Source organism: Nomascus leucogenys, chromosome X (genome assembly GCF_006542625.1).
Source record: "Nomascus leucogenys isolate Asia chromosome X, Asia_NLE_v1, whole genome shotgun sequence".
Lineage (NCBI taxonomy): Eukaryota > Metazoa > Chordata > Mammalia > Primates > Hylobatidae > Nomascus > Nomascus leucogenys.
The window spans coordinates 88680566-88691659 of record NC_044406.1 but is presented as its reverse complement, the minus strand read 5'-3'; positions in this window follow the sequence as shown (position 1 = coordinate 88691659).

Below are 11094 nucleotides of genomic sequence, written 5' to 3'. Positions count from 1 at the left end.
TTGCAGTCCAGCCTGGGCGACAAGAGCGATACTCCATCTCAAAAAAAAAAAAAATAAAATAAAAATCACAAGCTTAGGTCTAACATATACAATTTGGGGGAAGTTCTAGTAATCTGGTGCAATTTAAATGCGAGGTAGACATCGGAGAATCTCTAGAAATGAGGACCACAAGGTAGACATGGACTACATAGTTATGCCACGCTAAGGAGTTTAGATTTTATTTTGAAGGTGATGGGGAACCTCTCAAATATTTTAAGCACCTAATTCCAGAAGATTACAATCACGTGAGTGAGTGCTGAAGTCAAAAAGGACAAGACTGGAGTAGAGACTTAGTCGATTTCTAAGGTAGAAATGTAATTCCAAGACAGACAGACTAGGTTCTGAATACGAGGAGTAAGAGGAAACAAAAGAGGATGACCACTCAAGACTCACCATAAACAATCTGCTCTTTATCCATATTACATCTTCTTCCTGACATGTGTGAAAGGAAATAAGTTACTCTCTCTTTTCTAAGAAGCATGCCAAGCACCTTTTATTTGTGGGGCAGAGTTCACCATAAAAAGTTGAGAACCGCTGGGAGTGGTGGCTCACACCTGTAATCCCAGCACTTTGGGAGGCAGGGGCGGGCGGATCACGAGGTCAGGAGATTGAGACCATCTTGGCTAACACACGGTGAAACCCCGTCTCTACTAAAAATACAAGAAAATTAGCTGGGCGTGGTGGCGAGTGCTTGTAGTCCCAGCTACTTGGGAGGCTGAGGCAGGAGAATGGTGTGAACCCGGGAGGCGGAGCTTGCAGTGAGCCGAGATTGTGCCACTGCACTCCAGCCTGGGCTACAGAGTGAAACTCCGTCTCAAAAAAAAAACAAAAACAAAAACAAAAAAAAAACTTGAGAACCATTAATCTGATCAAGATTCTCATACCCATCCAGAATACACATGCACATATGTAAGATGTATCCTTCTCCTCACCCCCACTACAGTCCATTTCAAGAAAGTCTTCTTTTAAGAAACTGGCAAGAAAACTGGTATTCTGCCAAATATGCCAAGATTCATATATAGATAGAGAGGTTCCCCATCACCTTCAAAATAAAATCTAAACTCCTTAGCGTGGCATAATTATGTAGTCCATGTCTACTTTGTGATTCTCATCTCTAGAGATTCTTCAATGTCTACCTTGCATTTAAGTTGCACCAGATTACTAGAACTTCTCCCAAATTATTCTACATAAATATGAATGTATATATTCATATTATATATAGTGACTGGTAGGTCGACTGTTTTGTTTACTTTTTAGGCAAGCCAAAATATTTAAAGATAAAATAAGGCAGAAAAAAAATCCATTTACCTTCTTCTATGAAAGAAAGGAGGATGTCCTTCTAAATAAAAATTCTTTAAGAATTCAATCTAATATTGGCATCTAAGCCAATGCTGCTTGCCATCCTAAAATTATTTTCCTTTAAAAATAATCTTTGATGTCCATTTCCAGTAATATGGTAGCCAAATAACCTGAATGAAAGTCCTCCCACACTACAAAACACTTAGAAATACCAAATATAAAATCCTTTTAAATGTACAGCTGAACTTGCAAGTAAGTAAAGGAAATCCCCTGGAGTCAAAACAAAGTGGAAAAACCCAAAACCAGGGCATTGGGTAGGAGTTAAAATGTCAGTTGCTCCACTAAGGGTGGGGGTGAGGTGGGGTGCAGGTAGCTTGGTTATCTCATTAAATAAGGTGTTCAGGTTTTTTTGTTTTTTGTTTTTGTTTTTGTTTTTCCATAGATTATCGGGGAACAGGTGGTATTTGGTTACATGAGTAAGTTCTTTAGTGGTGATTTGTGAGATTTTGGTGCACCTATCACCCGGGCAGTATACAGTGAATCCAATTTGTAGTCTTTTATGCCTCACCCCCTTCCCACCCTTTCCCCCTGAGTCTCCAAAGTCCGTTGTGTCATTCTTATGCCTTTGCATCCTCATAGCTTAGCTCCCACTTATGAGTGAGAACAAACAAGGTTTGGTTTTCCATTCCTGAGTTACTTCACTTAGAATAATAGTCTCCAATCCCATCCAGGTTGCTGTGAATGCCATTAATTCATTCCTTTTTATGGCTGGGTAGTATTGCATTGTATATATATACCACGGTTAATTTATCCACTGGTTGATTGATGGGCATTTGGGTTGGTTCCACGTTTTTGCAATTGCAAATTGTGCTACTATAAACATGCGTGCAAGTATCTTCTTCGTATAATGACTTCTTTTCCTCTGGGTAGATACCCAGTAGTGGGATTGCTGGATCAAATGGTAGTTCTACTTTCAGATCTTCAAGGAATCTCTACACTGTTTTCCATAGCGGCTGTACTCGTTTACATTCCCACCAGCACATAAAAATGTTCCCTGTTCACTGCATCCACACCAACATCTACTGTTTTTTTTTTATTTTTTTATTATGGCCATTCTTGCAGGAGTAAGGTGGTATTGCATTGCAGTTTTGATTTGCATTTCCCCGATCATTGGTGATGTTGAGCATTTTTTCCTATGCATTTGTATATCTTCTTTTGAGAATTGTCTTTTCATGTCCTTAGCCCACTTTTTGATGGGATTGTTTGTTTTTATCTTGCTGATTTGTTTGAGTTCATTGTAGATTCTGGATATTAGTCCTTTGTCAGTTGTATAGATTATGAAGCTTTTCTCCCACTCTGTGGGTTCTCTTTACGCTGCTGACTGTTCCTTTTTTCGTGCAAAATCTCTTTAGTTTAAGTCCCAGCTATTTATCTTTGTTTTTATTGCATTTGCTTTTGGGCTCTTGGTCATGAAGTTCTTGCCTAAGCCAATGTCTAGAAGGGTTTTTCTAATGTTATCTTCTAGAATTTTAATAGTTTCAGGTCTTAGATTTAAGTCCTTAATCCATCTTGAGTCGATTTTTGTAGAAGGTGAGAGATGAAGATTCAGTTTCATTCTCTGACATGTGGCTAGCCAATTACCCCAGCACCATTTGTTGAAAAGGGTGTCCTTTCTTCACTTTATGTTTTTGTTTGCTTTGTTGAAGATCAATTGGCTGTAAGTATTGGGGTTTGTTTCCAGGTTCTCTATTCTGTCCCATTCATCTATGTGCCTATTTTTATATCAGTACCATGCTGTTTGTCTGACTATGGCCTTATAGTATAGCTTGGAATCAGGTAATCTGATGCCTCCAGATTTGTTCTTTTTGCTTAGTTTTGGTTTGGCTATGTGGGCTCTTCTTTGGTTCCATATGAATTTTAGAATTGTTTTTTCTAATTCTGTGATGAATGATGGTGGTATTTTGATGGGAATTGCATTGAATTTGTAGATTGCTTTTGGAAGGATGGTCATTTTCACAATATTGATTCTACCCATCCATGAGCATGGAATGTGTTTCTATTTGCTTCTGTCATCTATGCTTTCTTTCAGCAGTGTTTTGTAGTTTTTCTTGTAGAGGTGTTTCACCTCCTTGGTTAGGTCTATTCCTAAGTATTTTATCTTTTTTGCAGCTATTGTAAAAGGGGTTGAGTTCTTGATTTGATTCTCAGTTTGGTCGCTATTGGTATATAGAAGAGCTACTGATGTGTGTATATTAATTTTGTATCTGGAAACTTTGCTGTACTCTTTTATCAGTTCTAGGAGCTTTCTGGAGGAGTCTTTAGGATTTTCTAGGTAAACAATCATATCATCCACAAACAGCGACAGTTTGACTTCCTCTTTACCAATTGGATGCCCTTTATTTCTTTCTCTTGTCTGACTGCTCTGGTTAGAACTTCCAGTACTATGTTGAAGAGGAGTGGTGAGAGTGGGCATCCTTGTCTTGTTCCAGTTCTCAGAGGCAATGCTTTCAACTTTTCCCCATTCAGTATTATGTTGGCTGTGGGTTTGTCATAGATGGCTCTTATTACATTGAGGTATGTCCTCTGTATGCCAATTTTGCTGAGAGTTTTAATCATAAAGGGATGCTGGATTTTGTCAAATGCTTTTTCCGCATCTATTAAGATGATCATGTGATTTTTGTTTTTAATTCTGTTTATGTGGTGTATCACATGTATTAACTTGCATATGTTAAACCATTCCTGCATCCCTGGTATGAAACCAACTTGATCATGGTGGATTATCTTTATTTTTTTCTTCTTTTTGAGACAGTTTTGCTCTTGTTGTCTGGGCTGGAGTGCAATGGCGCGATCTTGGCTCTCCGCAACCTCTGCCACCTGGGTTCAAGCACTTCTCCTGCCTCAGCCTCCCAAGTAGCTGGGATTACAGGCATGCGCCACAACACCCAGCTAATTTTGTATTTTGGGTAGAGACGGGGTTTCTCCATGTTGGTCAGGCTGGTCTCGAACTCCTGAACTCAGGTGATCAGCCGGCCCTGGACTCCCAAAGTGCTGGGAATTACAGGAGTGAGCCACCACGCCTGGCCCATGGGTTATCTTTTTGATATATTGTTGGATTTGGTTACTAGTATTTTGTTAAGGATTTTAGCATCTATGTTCATTAGGGATATTGGTCTGTGGTTTTGTTTTTTGGTTACGTGCTTTCCTGCTTTTGGTATTAGAATGATACTGTCTTCATAGAATGATTTAGGGAGGGTTCCCTCTTTCTCTACCTTGTGGAATAGTGTCAATACAATTCTTCTTTGAATGTCTGGTAGAATTCTGCTGTGAATCCGTTTGGTCCTGGACTTTTGTTTTTTGTTGGTTTTTTTTTTTTTTTTTTTTGAGACGGAGTCTCGCTCTGTCACCCAGGCTGGAGTACAGTGGTGCGATCTCAGCCCACTGCAACCTCTGCCTCCTGGGTTCAAGAGATTCTCCTGCCTCAGCCTCCTGAGTAGCTGGGATTACAGGCGTGTGCCACCATGCCTGGCTAATTTTTTTGTATTTTTAGTAGAGACAGAGTTTCACCATATTGGTCAGGCTGGTCTTGAACTCCTGACCTCGTGATCCACCTGCCTCTGTCTTCAAAGTATATGCTGGGATTACAGGCATGAGCCACCACGCCAGGCCCTTTCTTGTTTTTTGAGATGGAGTCTCACTCTTTTTGCCCAGGCTGGAGTGCACTGGCGTGATCTCAGCTCACTGCAACCTCTGCCTCCAGGGTTCAAGCAATTCTCCTGCCTCAGCCTCCCAAGTAGCTGGGATTACAGGTGCCTGCCACCACGCCCAGCTAATGTTTTTGTATTTTTACTAGAGATGGGGTTTCACCATGTTTGGCCAGGCTGGTCTCGAACTCCTGACCTCAGATGATCCATCTGCCTCGGCCTCCCAAAGTGCTGGGGCGTGAGCCACCACGCCCAGCCCTTTTTTTGGTAATTTTTAAATTACCATATCAGTCTCACTGCTGGTCATTGGTTTGTTCAGAGTATCTAATGCTTCCTGATTTAAGCTAGGAGGGTTGTATCTTCCCAGAAATTTTTCCATCTCTTCTAGATTTTCTAGTTTAAGCATGTAAGGTGTTCATAGTAGCCTTGAATGTTCTTTTGTATTTGTGTGGTGTCAGTTGTAATATCTCCCCTTTCGTTTCTTATTGAGCTTGTTTGGATTTTCTCCCTTCTTTTCTTGGTTAATCTTGCTAATGATCTATCAATTTTATTTATCTTTTCAAAGAACCAGCTTTTTGTTTCATTTATCTTTTGTATTTTTTTGTTTGTTTGTTTCAATTTCATTTAGTTCTGCTCTGATCTTGGTTATTTCCTTTCTTCTGCTGGGTTTGGGTTTGGTTTGTTCTTGTTTCTCTAGTTCCTTGAGGTGTGACCTTAGATTGTCTGTCTATGCTCTTTCAGACTTTGTGATGTAGGCTTTTAGGGCTATGAACTTTCCTCTTAGCACCACCTTTGCTGAATCCCAGAGGTTTTGATAGGCTGTGTCACTATTGTCTTTCAGTTTGAAGAATTTTTTAATTTCCATCTTGATTTCATTTTTGACCCAATGATCATTCAGGAACAGGTTATTTAATTTCGATGTATTTGCATAGTTTTGAAGCTTCCTTTTGGAGTTGATTTCCAGTTTTATTCCACTGTGGTCTGAGAGAGTGCTTGATATAATTTCATTTTCCTTAAATTTATTGAGGCTTGCTTTGTGGCCTATCATATGGTCTGTCTTGGAGAAAGTTCCATGCACAGTTGAAGAGAATATATATTCTGAGGTTGTTGGATGGAATGTTCTGTAAGTATCTGTTAAGTCCATTTGTTCCAGGGTATAGTTTAAATCTGTTGTTTCTTTGTTGACTTTCTGTCTTGATGACCTGTCTAGTGCTGTCAGTGGAGTATTGAAGTCCCCCACTATTATCGTGTTGAGGTCTATCTCATTTCTTAGGTCTATTAGTAATTGCTTTATAAATTTGGGAGTTCCAGTGTTGGATGCTTATATGTTTAGGATTGTGATATTTGCCTGTTGAACAAGGCCTTTTACTGTTACATAATGTCCCTCTTTGTCTTTTTTAGTTGCTGTTGCTTTAAAGTTTGTTTTGTCTGATATAAGAATAGCTACTCCTGGCCAGTCACTGTGGCTCACGCCTGTAATCCCAACACTTTGGGAGGCTGAGGTGGGTGGATCACAAGGTCAGGAGTTCAAGACCAGCCTGGCCAATATGGTGAAACCCCATCTCTACTAAAAGTACAAGAATTAGCTGGGCATGGTGGCAAGTGCCTGTACTCCCAGCTACTCAGGAGGCTGAGGCAGGAGAATAGCTTGAATTCAGGAGGCAGAGGTTGCAGTGAGCTGAGATCGCACCACTGCACTCCAGCCTGGGCCACACAGCGAGACTCCATCTCAAAAAACAAAAACAAAAAGAATAGCTGCTCCTGCTCGCTTTTCATGTTCATTTGCATGAAATGTCTCTTTCCACCCTTTTACCTTAAGTTTATGTGAGTTCTTATGTGTTAGGTGAGTCTCTTGAAGGCAGCAGATAGTTGGTTGGTGAATTCTTTTTTTTTTTTTTATAGAATTCTTATCCATTCTGTAATTCTGTATCTTTTAAGTGGAGCATTAAGTCCATCTACATTCAATGTTAGTACAGAGATGTGAGGTACCATTCCATTCATCATGCTATTTGTTGCCTGTATAGCTTGTTTTTTTTCTTTTTGTTTTTAAATTGTTTTTTATTTTTTTTAAGACAGAGTTTTGCTCTTGTTGCCCAGGCTGGCGTGCAATGGCATCTTGGCTCACTGCAACCTCTGCCTCCTAGGTTCAAGTGATTCTCCTGCCTCAGCCTCCCAAGTAGCTAGGATTACAGGCAAGTGCCACCATGCCCAGCTAATTTTTGTATTTTTAGTAGAGATGGGGTTTCACCATCTTGGCCAGGATGGTCTCGAACTCCTGACCTCGTGATTCACCCTCCTCAGCCTCTCAAAGTGCTGAGATTACAGGTGTGAGTCACCGTACCCGGTCTGTATTTTTGTTTTATTGGTCCTATAAGATTTATGCTTTAAAAAGTTTCTGTTTTGATGTGTTTCCAGGATTTGTTTCAATATTTAGAGCTCTTTTTAGCAGTTCTTGTAGTGGTGGCTTGGTAGTGGCAAATTCTCTCAGCATTTGTTTGTCTAAAAAAAAAACCTATCTTTCCTTCATATATGAAGCTCAGTTTCACTTGATACAAGATTCTTAGCCGGGCACAGTGGCTCACGCCTGTAATCCTAGCACTTTGGGAGGCCGAGGCAGGCGGATCACCTGAGGTCAGGAGTTCGAGACCAGCCTGACCAACACGGAAAAACCCCGTCTCTACTAAAAATACAAAATTAGTCAGGCATGGTGGCGTATGCCTGTAATCCCAGCTACTCGGGAGGCTGACGCAGGAGAATAGCTTGAACCTGGGAGGCTGAGGTTGCAGTGAGCCAAGATGCCGTTGCACTCCAGCCTGGGCAACAAGAGCGAAACTCCATCTCAAAAAAAGAAAAAAAAAAAATTCTTAGCTGATAATTGTTTTGTTCGAGGAGGCTGAAGATAGGGCCTCAGTCCCTTCTAGCTTGCAGGATTTCTGCTGATAAATCTGCTGTTAATCTGATAGATTTTCCTTTATAGGTTACCTGGCACTTTTGTCTCACAGCTCTTAAGATTCTTTCCTTCATCTTAACTTTAGATAAGCTGATGACAATGTGCCTAGGTGATGATCTTCTGGCAATGAATTTCCCAGATGTTCTTTGTGCTTCTTGTATTTGGATGTCTAAGTTTCTAGCAAGGCTGGGGAAGTTTTCCTCGATAATTCTCCCAAATACGTTTTCCAAACTTTTAGATTTCTCTTCTTCCCCAGGAACACCAATTATTCTTAGGTTTGGTCATTTAACATAATCCCACACTTCTTGGAGGCTTTGTTCATATTTTCTTATTCTTTTTTCTTTGTCTTTGTTGGATTGGGTTAATTCGAATACCTTGTCTTTGAGCTCTGAATTTCTTTCTTCTACTTGTTCGATTCTGTGGCTGAGACTTTCCAGAGAATTTTGCATTGCTATAAGTGTGTCCATTGTTTCCTGAAGCTTTGATTGTTTTTTATTTATGCTGTCTATTTCATTAAATATTCCTCTCTTCACTTTTTTTTTTTTGAGATGGAGTTTCACTCTTATTGCCCAGGCTGGAGTGCAATGGCGCTATCTCGGCTCACTGCAACCTCCGCCTCCTGGGTTCAAGTGATTCTCCTGCCTCAGCCTCCTGAGTAGCTGGGACTACAGGCATGCACCACCACACCTGGTTAATTTTGTATTTTTAGTAGAGACGGGGTTTCTCCATGTTGGTCAGGCTGGTCTCGAACTTCTGACCTCAGGTGATCCGCTCGCCTTGGCCTCCCAAAGTGCTGGGATTACAGGCATGAGCCACCATGCCCGGGCTTCTCTTCATTTCTTGTATCATTTTTTTATTTCTTTTTTTTTTTTTTGAGATGGAGTCTCACCCTGTCACCCAGGCTGGAGTGCAGTGGCGCAATCTTGGCTCACTGCAACCTCCGCCTCCCAGGTTCAAGCGATTCTCCTGCCTCAGCCTCCTGAGTAGGTGGGACACACCCTGCTAATTTTTTTGTATTTTTAGTAGAGACGAGGTTTCACCGTGTTAGCCAGGATGGTCTCGATCTCCTGACCTTGTGATCCGCCCACCTCAGCCTCCCAAAGTGCTGAGATTACAGGCGTGAGCCACCGTGCCTGGCCAATTTTTTTATTTCCTTACATTGGGCTTCACCTTTCTCTGGTGCCTCCCTGAGTAGCTTAATTACTAACCTCCCAAATTCTTTTTCAGGTAAATCAAGGATTTCTTCTTGGTTTGGATCCATTGCTGGTGAGCTAGTGTGATACTTTGGGGGTGTTAAGGAGCCTTGTTTTTTCATATTACCAGAGTCAGTTTTCTGGTTCCTTCTCATTTGGGTAGGCTCTGTCAGAGGGAAAGTCCAGGGCTGAAGGCTGTTGTTCAGATCCTTTTGTCCCATGGCATGTTCCCTTGATGTAATACTCTCCTCCTTTTCCTGTGGATGTGGCTCCCTAAGAGCTGAGCTGTAGTGATTGTTACAGCTTTTCTGGATCTAGCCACCCAGCAAGTCTACCAGGCTCCAGGTTGGTACTGGGGGTGGTCTGCACAGAGTCCTGTGATGTGAACCGTCTATGGGTCTCTCAGCTGTGGAAACCAGCACCTGTTCTGGTGGAGATGGAAAGGGGGTGAAATGGACTCTGTGAAGGTTCTTAGCTTTGGTGGTTTAATGCACTATTTTTGTGCTGGTTGGCCTCCTGCTGGGAGGTGGTGCTTTCCAGAGATCATCAGCTGTGGTAGTATGGGGAGGAACAGGTGGTGGGCGGGGCCCTAAAACTCCCAAGAGTATATGACCTTTGTCTTCAGTTACCAGGGTGGTTAGGGTAGGACCATTGGCAGGGCTAGGTGTGTCTAAGCTCAGAGTCTCCTTGGGTGGGTTTTGCTGCAGCTGCTGTGGGGGATGGGGGTGAGGCTCCCAGGTCAATGGAGTTATGATCCTAGAAGGATTATGGATGTCTCTACCGTGTTGTGCAGGTTGTCAGAAAAGTGGGGGAAAGCCAGCAGTCACAGGCCTCACGCAGCTCCCACAGAACCCAAAGGGCTGGTCTCACTCCCACTGTACCCCCACCCCCACCCCACCAACAGCACTGAGTCTGTTTCCAGACAGTGAGTGAGCAGGGCTGAGAACTTGCCCCAGGCTACCCACCTCTCAGCTGTGAAAGCAAGTATGGCTTTCCTTCTTCCCCCGCCTGTGGAGTCTGCACACCAGACTCATGCCCCACCCCCGCCAAGTTCTGACCAGAAGACTTCTCGATCAGTTCAAACTGTTTTTTTGTTGTTTGTTTGTTTGTTTTTGAGACAGAATTTTGCTCAGTCGCCCAGGCTGGAGTGCAGTGGCATGATCTCGGCTCACTGCAACCTCCGCTTCCCGGGTTCAAGTGATTCTCCTGCCTCAACCTCCCGAGTAGCTGGGATTACAGGCATGCGCCACCACGCCTGGCTAATTTTTGTATTTTTAGTAGAGACGAGGTTTCACCATGTTGGCCAGGCTGGTCTCGAACTCCTGACGTCAGGTGATCCACCCTCCTCACCCTCCCAAAGTGCTAGTATTACAGGCATGAGCCACTGTGCCCGGCCTCAGTTCAAATTGTTACAAAGTTCGGTTGGAGATTTCTTTCTCCCTGTGACCTTTTCCAAGTGCCTCTGGACGCCCTACCAAAGGACCCCTGTAAGGCCAGGCAGAAATGGTTTGCTAGGGGACCCAATGAGCTCACAGGGCTTTTCCTGCTCTTTCCTCTACTCCTGTATTTCGCTCGGTGTCTAAATTGACTCAGCTCCAAGTAAGGTCAGAATCTTCTCCCATAACCTAGGCCTTCAGTTTCTCCAGTGGGAGTGTGTGTTCAGGGGTAGACGATCTCCCTTTCCCACTTCCACACTCACAGTATTTGGTGTGCCTCCTGGGTCCTGCAGGAGTAGTCCGCTTCCTTCAGAGGGTCTGTGGGTCCTCTTGGGTTTCCTGATTTATTTCTGCAGTCATTCTGGAGCAAAAACTCATGATGCGAGCCTCCACATGCTGCTCTGTTCGTCCAAGTTGGAGCTGCAATCTAGTCTTGCCTCCCATCTGCCATGATCCACCTTCTTCCTCTTGTTTGT